Raw genomic sequence first — 14,262 nt, 5'->3', positions numbered from 1 at the left:
GTAAATTGGGATAGCATTTGCAAACCGAAAGATGAAGGGGGGCTAAACTTGAGAAATAATATAGATTGGAATCAAGCTTGTCTGGTACAGCAATTGTGGGATCTTTGCAAAACAAATGTTCCTTATGGTCACATTAGGTTTCTGATAGGTATCTTTCAAAGGAATCAATCTGGGAAATTTCAACAAGAACATACCACTCTGCAGCTTGGAAAGGAATTTTAAAGGCAAGGAATTGGCTAATCAAACACATCTCCTATGCAATCTCTTCTGGTACTAGTACAAATATGTGGTTTGATCCTTGGGTAAATGGGAAGAGTATATTTCAATTATATGGTGACAGAATACGAAAAGATCTTGGGGCTCCCAAAGATTGGAAGGTTTCTGAGTTCATTGCTAACGGTGCTTGGAGTCTCCCTAATCCTATTTCTCCCGAAATGTTATCACTTTGGCCGACTATTATAGCTATTCCAATTAGGAACAACTCTTCAGATATACTTATTTGGCCTCATGACAATGGCAAATTTAGTGCCACATCCGCATGGAATCAAATTAGGCAAAGAAATAACAAGTGGGTCCCAAGCAGTTGGACATGGGATCGACCGGGATCACAAAGACATTCCTTATGTACATGGCAAGCTCTTCTCAATAAACTACCGACAATAGACAATATGAAAAGAAGAGGTATCTATCATGTTAACCGATGCTCCCTTTATATGCAACAAGAAGAAACTGTTGACCACCTCTATTTTGCTTGTGATTATACAAAATGGATATGGAAGGAGATTCTCCAGTGATTTGAACTCAATAGACTGCCGCAACCAAACTTGCACCAAGAACTAAGCGACCTCATGCAATGTTTCTCAACAAAAGAGCCTCTAACACAACTGGCAAAGGTTACTTTCAGATGCGCTATTTGGTGGATATAGAAGGAGAGATGTAACAGAATATTTGAATGCCAACACACAAACAATGCTCAATTATTGAAAGAGATTATTAGAGACTCAAGATCCTGTATGGAGCAAGATCTCAAAATGGAGCACTTTACCCAAAGAGAAAAAGATATTTTTATCAAATTTAATTTTGCTATTAGCTAAAGATCTTGGGAATGATGCCAAATTATGTACCCACAGGTAGTTTTGATATATCTGGATAAATATTTTCTATATTGATTATAATTAGGAGTTATAGTCTACAGCATGTGTAGTCATAACTATCGCATTCGCACTCTATGAGTTACTTGGCTTTGTCTATGACTTGTATAGATAAAGCTATTTGTAGAAACTTTACACATACTCAATTTACTTTTACTTACCAAAAAAAATATTAATATGTCATATTAATAGAACCTTGAATTCAAGCTGAATTCAAGTCATTGTAAATTTCATCATGAATATTTGCAGCACATCATCATGCATTACATTATCATACTTCTCCCCCTTTGTCATCAACAAAAAGGAGAAGTGTACCTTTCATGTGTTTGGACATACAAGTTTAAATCATTGCATAATAAACATAATCTACATTTTTATAATCATGCAAGCTAGTAAAAATTTTGAGTTTTGCGAGTTTGTAAATTTTGCTAGATATGCAAGTTTAGCATTTTTTGCTTCTTGAGATCAGCAAGATAGCAATGTTGCTTCTCTTGAGATTGGAAGTTAGCAAGCCTAGGTGATGTTCAAGATAGCAAGTTTTACATCATGCAAGCTAGCAAATTTTTATATCATTTTAAAAAATATAAGCTAGCAATATTTCGAAAGTAAATGCAAGATAGTTTCCTTGTTGAAGTGTGCTAGCGATTCTTGCTTCCTTTAGCAATGTGTAAGTTGTAAGTTTTTGTATTTTCTTGACTTGTGCAAGCTAGCTATCTCCTCCTTTGTGATAATGAAGGGAAGAATACAATTTTATATCTCTTTTTCCCTTTACAATAATTTTCAAAGCATGATAAAGGTAAAGTACCAATCTTATTTCAATATTTTTGTGCATCATAATAGTTTTAAATTAAAACTTACATAATTTTAAAACTTTACATTTTATTTTTCTTGCATGATACAAAATTTTAATGTCTTAGTATCATGATATGGTCATAATGATGATTGATTGAATCAATCATCATTATGACCATATCATGATACTAAGACATTAAAATTTTTAAGCATTTATCAACATTTTGATTATGATACCAAACATTAATTCAACATTTATAATACATCATTTTAGCAATAAATCATAGCATTTTAAATCATGATGGTATCTAAATGTCAAATTATATTGCATCTCATATTTCATGCATATTTTTATTTCATCACATTCAGAAAAATTAATTGGGTGATGAATACAAGGAGTTATACAAAAATAAATCATATCATGAGAGATAAGATCATGTAAATATCAAAAGACATGATTCATATATTAAATCTCCTCTTAAATAAAATACCCAAAAAAATTGTAGGAGTACAAAGAAAAGATCTTGATTAAAAAAAATCTCAAGTTATTCCAAGAGATCAAGATCATGATTTGAGTAAAACTCATTCAAATTCAAATCGTCAAATCAAAATCAGTTTTCAAGGAAAATGCTTTCCTCCTTTTGTTTCAACTTATTGATTGATTTCATATGTGCATGTTCTTTTCTTTCAAATCCATGCATCATTCATTAACACAAAAAAAAGAACTTTCAAAAGATCGCAAAAACTAGCATGCATAAGTTCAAAATATAAACTTGTTAAGCATGCTTTCAAATCATCATTATATCAAAATCACATACCAAAAAAAATCATTATATCAAAATCATCATGACAAAAAAAATAACACATTAAACATAGGATTAATCATTAGATTTAAATCTAACATTTAATTGTATTTTTATCATTAAAACATCAAGCATGATTTCATAAGCCATTCAAAATCATTTTGTTTGTTTATCATGAAACATGCATTTGTCGTTATCATTTTCAAAATTACTAGCATGATAAGCATGATTCTAATTTTTTAGCATTTTCATTATATTATTTAAACATAAAATTTTTAAGAAAAATAATTAAACTAAATTAAAAATAACTCATGAAAAAATATCATGTAATTTCGAAATAAATTAAAGGCATTTTGATTACCTCATCGTCGAAAGCTATTAAGGCGTAGTTTGCCATCTTGCTTTTGTTTTTTTGTTTTTTTTGGTAAGTAAAAGTAAATTGATTATGTGTAAAGTTTCTACAAATAGCTTTATCTATACAAGTCATAGACAAAGCCAAGTAACTCATAGAGTGCGAATACGATAGTTATGACTACACATGCTGTAGACTATAACTCCTAATTATAATCAATATAGAAAATGTTTATCCAGATATATCAAAACTACCTGTGGGTACATAATTTGGCATCATTCCCAAGATCTTTAGCTAATAGCAAAATTAAATTTGATAAAAATATCTTTTTCTCTTTCGGTAAAGTGCTCCGTTTTGAGATCTTGCTCCATACAGGATCTTGAGTCTCTAATAATCTCTTTCAATAACTGAGCATTGTTTGTGTGTTGGCATTCAAATATTCTGTTACATCTCTCCTTTCACAACCACCAAATAGCGCATCTGAAAGTAACCTTTGCCAGTTATGTTAGAGGCCCTTTTCTTGAGAAACATTGCATGAGGTCGCTTAGTTCTTGGTGCAAGTTTGGTTGCGGCAGTCTATTGAGTTCAAATCGCTGGAGAATCTCCTTCCATATCCATTTTGTATAATCACAAGCAAAATAGAGGTGGTCAACAGTTTCTTCTTGTTGCATACAAAGGGAGCATCGGTTAACATGATAGATACCTCTTCTTTTCATATTGTCTATTGTCGGTAGTTTATTGAGAAGAGCCTGCCATGTACATAAGGAATGTCTTTGTGATCCCGGTCGATCCCATGTCCAACTGCTTGGGACCCACTTGTTATTTCTTTGCCTAATTTGATTCCATGCGGATGTGGCACTAAATTTGCCATTGTCATGAGGCCAAATAAGTATATCTGAAGAGTTGTTCCTGATTGGAATAGCTATAATAGTCGGCCAAAGTGATAACATTTCGGGAGAAATAGGATTAGGGAGACACCAATCACCGTTAGCAATGAACTCAGAAACCTTCCAATCTTTGGGAGCCCCAAGATCTTTTCGTATTCTGTCACCATATAATTGAAATATACTCTTCCCATTTACCCAAGGATCAAACCACATATTTATACTAGTACCAGAAGAGATTGCATAGGAAATATGTTTGATTAGCCAACACCTTGCTTTTGTTGATTTTCTCCTTGTCTTTAGAGAAGCTCGATTCATCCCAAAGAGCTTCCTTCTTCTTGTATTCATAGCAAGTAGTTGCGTTCTTTTTAAGTTTATTTTTGTTCTTTAACTCTTGTTTCATGAACCTTTTAAATTTCATAGTGAGGAGTTCATGTTCACCATCACTCGAGCTTATGCTCGAGTGATCTTTGATTGTTCTTAGTCCAAAATCCTTCATATTCTTTGGAAGGTTATTCTTGAGTTCTTCACGTGCATTGCACGTAATTTCATAGGTCATTAAAGACCCTATTAGTTCTTCAATCGGAAAGGTATTCAAATTTTTTAATTCTTGAATTGTCGTTACTTTTGAATCCCAATTCTTATTAAGAGAACGTAAAATTTTGTTTACAAGTTCAAAATCCGAAAAACTTCTACCAAGTGCTTTTAAACCATTGACGATATCCGTAAAATGGGTGTACATGTCTCCAATGGTTTCACTTGGTTTTATATGAAATAGTTTAAAATCGTGCATCAAAAAATTAACTTTAGAATCCTTAACACTACTTGTGCCTTCGTGTGTGGTTTCAAGAATGTGCCAAATATCGAAAGCCGTTTCGCATAAAGAAACCCGATTAAACTCAATTTTATCTAAGGCGCAAAATAGAGCATTCATAGCTCTAACATTTAAAGAAAAAATATTTTTCTCCAAATCATTCCAATCTTTCATTGGAAGAAAAGACCTTTTAAAATCGGATTCGACAATATTCCATAAGTTCAAATCCAAAGAAAGTAAGAAAACTCTCATTCTAGTTTTCCAATATATATAGTCCATTCCATTGAAAAAGGGAGGGCGAATAAGAGAGTGACCCTCTTGAAAGCCGAAAAGACCTATTTCTCTTTAGGTGTTAAACCAAATAAGAAAACGAGGCTCTGAAACCAATTGTTAGGAACGGGATCGACACTAAGAGGGGGGGTGAATTAGTGCAGTTGTAAAATACGTCGGTTCCGAAAACTTTTCATACAATAAAAGCCGAACTCGGAAATCCTTAACTTAAAAGCATGTTCGTAAATGTATTGAAGGCAGTAAGCATGTAAAATGGTTTGTAGTAAAGTAAATTGCTCTAGAGGTATCTATCATGTTAACCGATGCTCCCTTTGTTTGCAACAAGAAGAAACTGTTGACCACCTCTATTTTGCTTGTGATTATACAAAATGGATATGGAAGGAGATTCTCCAGCGATTTGAACTCAATAGACTGCCGCAACCAAACTTGCACCAAGAACTAGGCGACCTTATGCAATGTTTCTCAAGAAAAGGGCCTCTTACACAACTGGCAAAGGTTATTTTCAGATGTGCTATTTGGTGGATGTGGAAGGAGAGATGTAATAGAATCTTTGAATGTCAACACACAAACAATGCTCAGCTCTTGAAAGAGATTATTAGAGACTCAAGATCCTGTATGGAGCATGAACTCAAAACCGAGCACTTCACCCGAAGAGAAAAAGATATTTTTATCAAATTTAATTTTGCTATTAGCTAAAGATCTTGGGAATGATGCCAAATAATATACCCACAGGTAGTTATAGTCTACAGCATGTGTAGTCATAACTATCGCATTAGCACTCTATGAGTTACTTGGCTTTGTCTATGACTTGTATAGATAAAGCTATTTGTAGAAACTTTACACATAATGAATTTTACTTTTACTTACCAAAAAAAAAAAAAATTGCTCTAGAGGAAATGAAAACCAGATTTTAGAGTGGTTCGGTCGTTGTAACCTACATCGACTTCGCCGATTCCTCTTTCTTCGAGGCCACCGGCATCAACTATCGATCTTCCTTTAATAGGTGAAGATCAACCTCCTTCTTACACCCCTTTTCTCCATTTCACAGGTTTAGGAGTCAACCTTTACAAGCACACACACTCCTCTCTAAACAGAATTCTAAGTTTAAGCTAGAAGAGGAATTTCTCAAGAGCTTTCTACGGCGTTTCTTCACTTTTAAACTCTCTGTACTTGTGTCTGCTAACCAGGGATGAGAGGGGTATTTATAGGCCTTAAGTTGATTCAAACTTTGAGCCTAAATGCTAGTCATAGGTGCCCAGCAAGCCAATCACGTGAGTGATGGCACGTGTGACTTGATACAGAATCTTTTTGCTTATTATATTTTGGCGTATATCACTTTATAACTATTGCACAAATGCATGTATATATATTGTGATGTCCTTGGATTTGTGCAATGAGAATTGGATCGTGATGAGATCACGATAATGAGATCGATTCACTTTTAAACACATATCCTAAATAATCCCGGTCATAAGTTACTCGAGAGTGACATCATGATAACCAGACAGACTGGTGTACCATATACCCGTCTATATGATGGATGCAGTTGGTCTCATAGCTGCTCTTGTAGGGACACTAGGGATACAGTATAGGTGCTCATTGGATAATGAATTCACTGATTGATCCGCTTACGGAATGCTGGATGGTTGATGATTCCTTATTGTCAGATAGTGATTCGGTAGTCCTAGTGGTGTATGAGTGCTCCACTCTTTGATACCAAACTTATAGGTTTGGTTGTCCCAGATCTAGTACAATTGGTCATTGGGAGTGGTAGTCGACCTTACGAGGGCTATTGAGTGTCGATAGAGGATCATTCACTCTCGGCGTTATGAAAGGAATATCCCATGTGTTCTTGCTCAAACAAATCCCTAGCCAGGGTCATTCGGGTTGAGAGAGAAAGAGTTCTCCGGGAGAATCCGATTAGAGCGAGACTCGAGTAGAAACCGTATGGGTCTGACAACACTATGCTCGATATACGGTCTCTGGGATGAGGGACTATAGGTACACGGTAACTGAGGACAGATAGGTCCAATGGATTGGATTCCCCTGTATCGTCTGGGGACTACGGCGTAGTGGCCTAGTATGTCTATAATCGATAAGTCGAGTGAATTATTACAGAGATAATAATTCACTGAGTTAGAAGGAGTTCTGACGGGTATAACTCACGGCCAGCTCGATATTGGGCCTAGAGGGTCACACACATATGGTAGGCATTGTGATGAGTAGAGGTTCGGATATGAGATATCCGACGGAGCCCTTGTCTTATTGGATGCAGATCCAATACCCACTAGGGGAGGACCCATTAGGGTTTGATAGGGGACCACTATAAATAGGAGGGATTCAGAGCCTAATAAGCTAGAGTCTTTTCTCGCCTTTCCTATTCTCCTCTCCCTCTCCATCTCAGAGCAGGCCTGGAGTTTTGAGGAGCGTCGTCGTAACCCTGCTGTGTGGATCACCGCTAGAGAGGAGGACGCTTGACCTCCTTCACCCTCTCCTAAGGATCTGTAAGGAAACAAGGATATACGATCTCCCTAGGTAACACAATCTACTCTATACGTAGTTTTAAGTTTCACAGATTTTGTGCACCAATCTTCGCACGACGACGAACATCTCTTTGGGAATCGGGGATTTTGTTTTCTTGTTCTTCCACTGCGCATATGATGTCGCCCCCAAGATTTCCCAACAGTGGTATCAGAGCCAGGTTGTTCATGCGAATGATTGGTTTTGAACTGCGTGTGTTGTGTTTACGAAGAATTTTGACGTCAAAATCGTTGACGCAAAAACAAGGAAGGGCAACAATAGTTGCTGCCCTCGATCTGCGTACATGCAGCACAGCCGAAGGCGGGCAGCACATGGGCTGCATCTGTAGCAGCCGGCCGGCGGCCTGCTTGTAATAGGCTTGCGTCCGACGGGGCTAACAGCCCACGGGCAGAGGCGTCTGCGGCCGCTTCTCCCGCGGGGTGAGGCGCCGCAGGGCAGCGGCGCCTGCCACCGCTGCTCCCGCGGGCGAAACCCCCCCCCCCGCTGCAGAAAATTTCGGCAATATAACAGCAAGGAAATTGGTGCAAGTTGCAATTGCAGAATTGTCGTCGAAAAATTTCAGCGGGTTACGATGAAAATTTGCAACAACACAAATTCATTTTTAGAGATGAATTTCTTAATAGATCAATCTTAGATGGAAGCCAAGATGATCTATGAAGTGAATAAGAAATTTTATTCAAAAAAGATTGCAAATAGATGGGTTAAGGCAACGGTATGCAGCTGAAATTTTCTGCAACATAGATTTTCAAGTGCAGCATATTGGACATAAAAGATCAGTAGTTTATATTGAGAATTTTTTGATGAAACTAAAGGGAAATCCACTGTTAGGAAGTGTCAAAGATGTCATAAATTTCGTAGAAATTTGGATAGAAAAAGCACAGTAGCAAGATCAAACAAATAGTGCTATGCGGCTTGAATTCTACAATTCAAGTGCAGCAGATTGGACATAAAAGATCAGTAGTTTATATTGAGAATTTTTGGATGAAACCAAAGGGAAATCCACTGTTAGAAAGTGTCAAAGCTATCATAACAATTTTGTAGAGATTTGGATAGAAACAACATAGTATCAAGATCAAACAACCAGTGCTATGCGGTTGAAATTTTACGGTGCAGATTTTCAAGTATAGCAGATTAGATGTAAAATATCAATGGTTTATATTGAGAATTTTTTGACAAAACCAAAGGGAAATCTGCTGTTAGGAAGTGTCAAAGATGTCATAAAACATCATAAAAAAGTCCCACAGTCGACGACGGTACTGTAGCAGCGGCGGACCAGATCTAGGGCGACGGTACTGTAGCGACGACCATATCTACCTAAGGCGATCTAACTCCTGCAGCGTCGGCTTTCTCCTACGGGCGAAGGGCGACGACACTGTAGAGGCGATCAGATCTCTAAAGGACGACGTACTGTAGCGGCGGCGACACTATAGCACGACCAGATCTAGGGCGACGACACTGTAGCGGCGACCTATTAGGAGTTGGTTAGAAGTAAGAGTCTTAAGTAGGAGTCCTATTAGGAGTTAGGGTTTAGAAGCCCTATAAATAGCCATGTATTCCTTCTCTTTTCTTAAGCAATAGATGAATCTTTTCTGCAGCCTTTGAGCAGCAACATGGAGGGAGGAACCCCTATACAGTTCCAAGGAGGCCGATCCCCTAAAGAGATCAACCCCAAGTTTAGAATCTGCAAGGGTTCTAACACTAATATACTACAGCGGTGGCTTTTCCCAATGGCGTCCAGAAGAGGGATCAAACATGGCAGCGACGGCCCCTAGGGCTGGCGATGGTGGCGAGACGGTTGCAAGGCTCCCTACCGCTACCCCCCAACCTTTCCAGAGAGAAACTCCTTCGACGAAGCAGCATCGAAGCAGGTCGCGCTCTAGATCGCGGCAACATGCTCTCATTTCCAATGATCCTCGGCCTTGGACTAGCCTCTTCAAGGCTCCGGTTGGAAGTCCAGATCTAAGCTTGGAATTCTTTACTCCAGAAGTTCAGGCTGATAAGAAGATTGCTGTATACGAGACTGCTGATTCAGCAGAGCTTATTGAGACATGGTCTATGGCGATTGTTGGCTATGTGGTAGGTCTCAAAACATCTTATTTCTCTTTTTTTTTGGTAAGTAAAAGTAAAATTCATTATGTGTAAAGTTTCTACAAATAGCTTTATCTATACAAGTCATAGACAAAGCCAAGTAACTCAGAGTGCTAATGCGATAGTTATGACTACACATGCTGTAGACTATAACTATCTGTGGGTACATTATTTGGCATCATTCCCAAGATTTTTAGCTAATAGCAAAATTAAATTTGATAAAAATATCTTTTTCTCTTCGGATGAAGTGCTCGGTTTTGAGTTCATGCTCCATACAGGATCTTGAGTCTCTAATAATCTCTTTCAAGAGCTGAGCATTGTTTGTGTGTTGACATTCAAAGATTCTATTACATCTCTCCTTCCACATCCACCAAATAGCACATCTGAAAATAACCTTTGCCAGTTGTGTAAGAGGCCCTTTTCTTGAGAAACATTGCATAAGGTCGCCTAGTTCTTGGTGCAAGTTTGGTTGCGGCAGTCTATTGAGTTCAAATCGCTGGAGAATCTCCTTCCATATCCATTTTGTATAATCACAAGCAAAATAGAGGTGGTCAACAGTTTCTTCTTGTTGCAAACAAAGGGAGCATCGGTTAACATGATAGATACCTCTTCTTTTCATATTGTCTATTGTAGGTAGTTTATTGAGAAGGGCCTGCCATGTACATAAGGAGTGTCTTTGTGATCCCGGTCGATCCCATGTCCAACTGCTTGGGACCCACTTGTTATTTCTTTGCCTAATTTGATTCCATGCGGATGTGGCACTAAATTTACCATTGTCATGAGGCCAAATAAGTATATCTGAAGAGTTGTTCCTGATTCGAATAGCTATGATAGTCGGCCAAAGTGATAACATTTCAGGAGAAATAGGATTAGGGAGACACCAAGTACCGTTAGCGATGAACTCGGAAACCTTCCAATCTTTGGGAGCCCCAAGATCTTTTTGTATTCTGTCGCCATGTAATTGAAATATACTCTTCCCATTCACCCAAGGATCGTACCACATATTAGTACTAGTTCCAGAAGAGATTGCATACGAAATGTGTTTGATTAGCCAATTCCTTGCCTTTAAAATTCCTTTCCAAGCTGCAGAGTGGTATGTTCTTGTTGAAATTTCCCATATTGATTCCTTTGAGAGATACTTAGCAGAAACCCAATGTGACCATAAGGAACATTTGTTTTGCAAAAGATCCCACAATTGCTGTACCAAACATGCTTGATTCCAATCTCTAGTATTTCTCAAATTTAGCCCCCCTTCATCTTTCGGTTTACAAATACTATCCCAATTTACCATATGCATTGCCTTATCATTTGTGCCATTCCAGAAGAAGTTCATTAATAACCGTTCAATATCTTGGAGAAGTCCAGCAGGCAGAAGAAATGCATTACACCAATATATAGAGTAGGAGTGCAATACCGAACGGATGAGTTCGAGTCGTCCTGCTTTTGATAGAAACCTATTTTTCCAAGAAGAAATTCTATTCTTTATTTTTTGCAAGATAGGTTGACAGTGGGTTTTGTGAATGCCTGTGGATATGAGCGGGAGACCCAAATAAGGAACTGGCAAGCTTCCTTCACTAACCCCCAAAGTTTGTGAAATAAAGACCTTATCCTCAACGTAAGGGCTCATATATACTTTACTTTTCGCATGATTTAACTGAAGTCCAGAAACCATACCAAAGTCATTCATAATAGTAGCCAGGTTCTTTACTGAAGTTGGTTCATTTTGGAGAAAGATAAGTAAGTCATCTGCAAATGTTATATGTGATATATGAACAGAACCAGCACTGGGTACCTTAATGCTGTCATTTAAGACTGCGTGTTCCAACATACAGCTAAGTCCTTCCATCGCAATAGTAAAGAGATACGGAGAGAGTGGATCACCTTGTCGGATGCCATTCGTGCTCCCAAAAAAACCAATTGGTGAGCCATTAAAGAGTATCGAAAACTTTGGAGTTTCTAGGCAAGATTGAATCCAATTAATCCATTGCTGTGGGAAGTTCATATCAAGGAGCATCTTATAGATAAATTTCCTATTAACTGAATCAAAGGCTTTCCTTAGATCAGCTTTAATGCAGATTTTTGTCCCTCTTGCTTTTGAATGCAAATCTTTGACCAAGTCATTAGCAAGCAAAATGTTATGATGTATACTTCTCCCTTTGATGAAAGCAGCTTGATTTGGGCTAATGATCTTGTGTAATACCTTTTGCATTCTATTTGCCAATACTTTGGAGATGATCTTGTATATAAAGTTGCATAATGATATGGGTCGATAGTTCTCTAGTGAATCAGCCCCTGCATTCTTCGGAATTAAAGAAATAAAAGTGCAATTCATCTCTCTAAGAATATGACCTGAAGAGAAAAAATGTTGGCAAGCTTTGATCACATCATTTCCAATAATAGACCAAGCAGTTTGGTAAAATTCAGCTGGAAATCCATCTGGACCTGGGCTTTTGTGCTTTGGTGACTTAAAGACAACATATACAATTTCGTCATCTGTAATTGGGGCATTGAGGATTGAAATAGCTTCCGAATCAAGTTTTCTAGTCGGCTCCACATGAATGTTATTAGGTTTCCCAGCTTGATTGAGTAAGGAATAAAAAAATTGCTCTGTGTGTGCTTTAACCTCATCTAAATTCTCAATAAGATTATCATCTTTGTCTCTGTATTTGCTGATACGGTTAACAGCCCTTCGAGTAGCAATTGAAGCATAGAAAAATTTAGTATTGGAATCCCCTAGTGTAAGCCAATGCTGTCGAGACTTCTGCTTTGCAAAACTTTCCTCCTGTTTTAAGGCTTGCATGAAGTTATTTCTGGCTTCCGTCTCTTTGTAGATAATATTTTCATCATTTGGCTGAAGTTGCAGCTCATGTTGCAATGACATTAGTTCCTTTCTGCAAAATTGAACTCTGGTGGTAATATTGCCAAAGGTATTTGTATTCCACTCCTTTAGTGCTGCTTTACAAGCTTTGAGCTTTTGACATAAGATGTAAGGGGGAGATCCATGCACATTAACATTCCAAGCAGATCTGATAACATCAAGAAATTGAGGATGAGTACTCCACATGTTAAAGAATCTAAACGGTTTCTTGCCTCTTGGTGTCGCTTTTTCTGCGTGTATATACATTAAAGAATGGTCAGAAAACAAAGGAGCACCATACTCAAGAAGTGAATCTGGGTAAACTGTTAACCATTCATGATTAATCAAACACCTATCAAGTCGAGCCATTATTTTTCTGTTAGCAGCACCTTGATTACTCCAGGAGAGCCAATTACCCACAGATTTCATATCAAACAATGCTGCAGTGTCAATGTAATCATTAAAACTTTGAAGCTGACTTTCTGAAAGTTGTCTACCCCCCACTTTCTCATTTGTGTACCGAACAGTATTAAAGTCTCCAAGAACAATCCAAGGTACATTAAGACAGCCATTTACAATATTAGTCAGGTCAGACCAAAGAGTATTTCTTTCTTGCATACTGTTTGAAGCATATATACCAGTGAAATTGAATTGACAGCCATTCTTTTTATCCTCTACCTTAAGATGAATGAATTGATCAGTAGCAAAAATAAACCAAGCATTAATAGAGTTAGGATTCCATAAGACCCATATTCTACCAAAAGTTTCATTTGAGTCATTGGTAAACAGTTCTGCGTCCGGCCATATTAAATTCTTTTGAGCTTGAACGCGCGATTGTTTAATTTTCGTTTCCACTAGAATAACAATATCACATGCGGCAGACTTGATTATTCTGTTGAGCTCCCGACATTTCTCCGACTTATTAAGTCCGCGAACATTCCAGCATGTTATCTTCATTAGTAATAAACAAATGAAAAGGTAGTAAGGTATTCATCCTACGGCTTTGGATGGATTGTACCATCCTTTTTCTTATCCTTCGGTTTTGTATTTTCTTCCCGCACAATATCCTTACCTTTTATGGCTTTATTCCTATATTTATCCACTTCATCTACAGCTTGCAGATTTTTAAACTTTAAAGTACCTTGAATCATGTGGTCTTGATTGGCAGGGTTTGTTGAAGCTCGATAAGATTGTTGCAGCACAATATCCTGGATAGTACTTGTTGGAGCAGCGTGGCTAGAGAGGTTTGTTGGGGCATGAGTTTGTTGAGTCAGAATATCCTTGTTGGCGATGTTTGTTGTGGCCTGAGTTTGTTGAGGAAGAATATCGTTGCTGGCGAGATTTGCTTGGGCCTGAGTTCGTTGAGCTATTGTGGATGGATCCGATGATATTAGAAGAGATGAAGTTCCTGACTTATGTTTCTCCTGTCCACTAGTACCATGGGACACCTCTGTTGTGGAAGGCTCTGACATTATAGGAAGAGATAAAGTTTTGGAATTGTCCTTCTGTCCGCGGTGCTTTCCTTGCGAGTCGGAATGCTCAATAGTTTTCGCCACCATCGGTGCTACTGCCATTAGAGAAGAATCACTTTGTTGCTGAGGTGGTTGACGTGGTCGATAGACCTTTGTGGTTGGTTGTGGGGTTTGCTGACAAGCTCCATTTGCATGACCAAAAGATAAGCAACGCTGA

Source organism: Musa acuminata, chromosome BXJ2-9 (genome assembly GCF_036884655.1).
Source record: "Musa acuminata AAA Group cultivar baxijiao chromosome BXJ2-9, Cavendish_Baxijiao_AAA, whole genome shotgun sequence".
Lineage (NCBI taxonomy): Eukaryota > Viridiplantae > Streptophyta > Magnoliopsida > Zingiberales > Musaceae > Musa > Musa acuminata.
The sequence above is the reverse complement of the archived record's forward strand: the minus strand, read 5'-3'. Positions refer to the sequence as shown.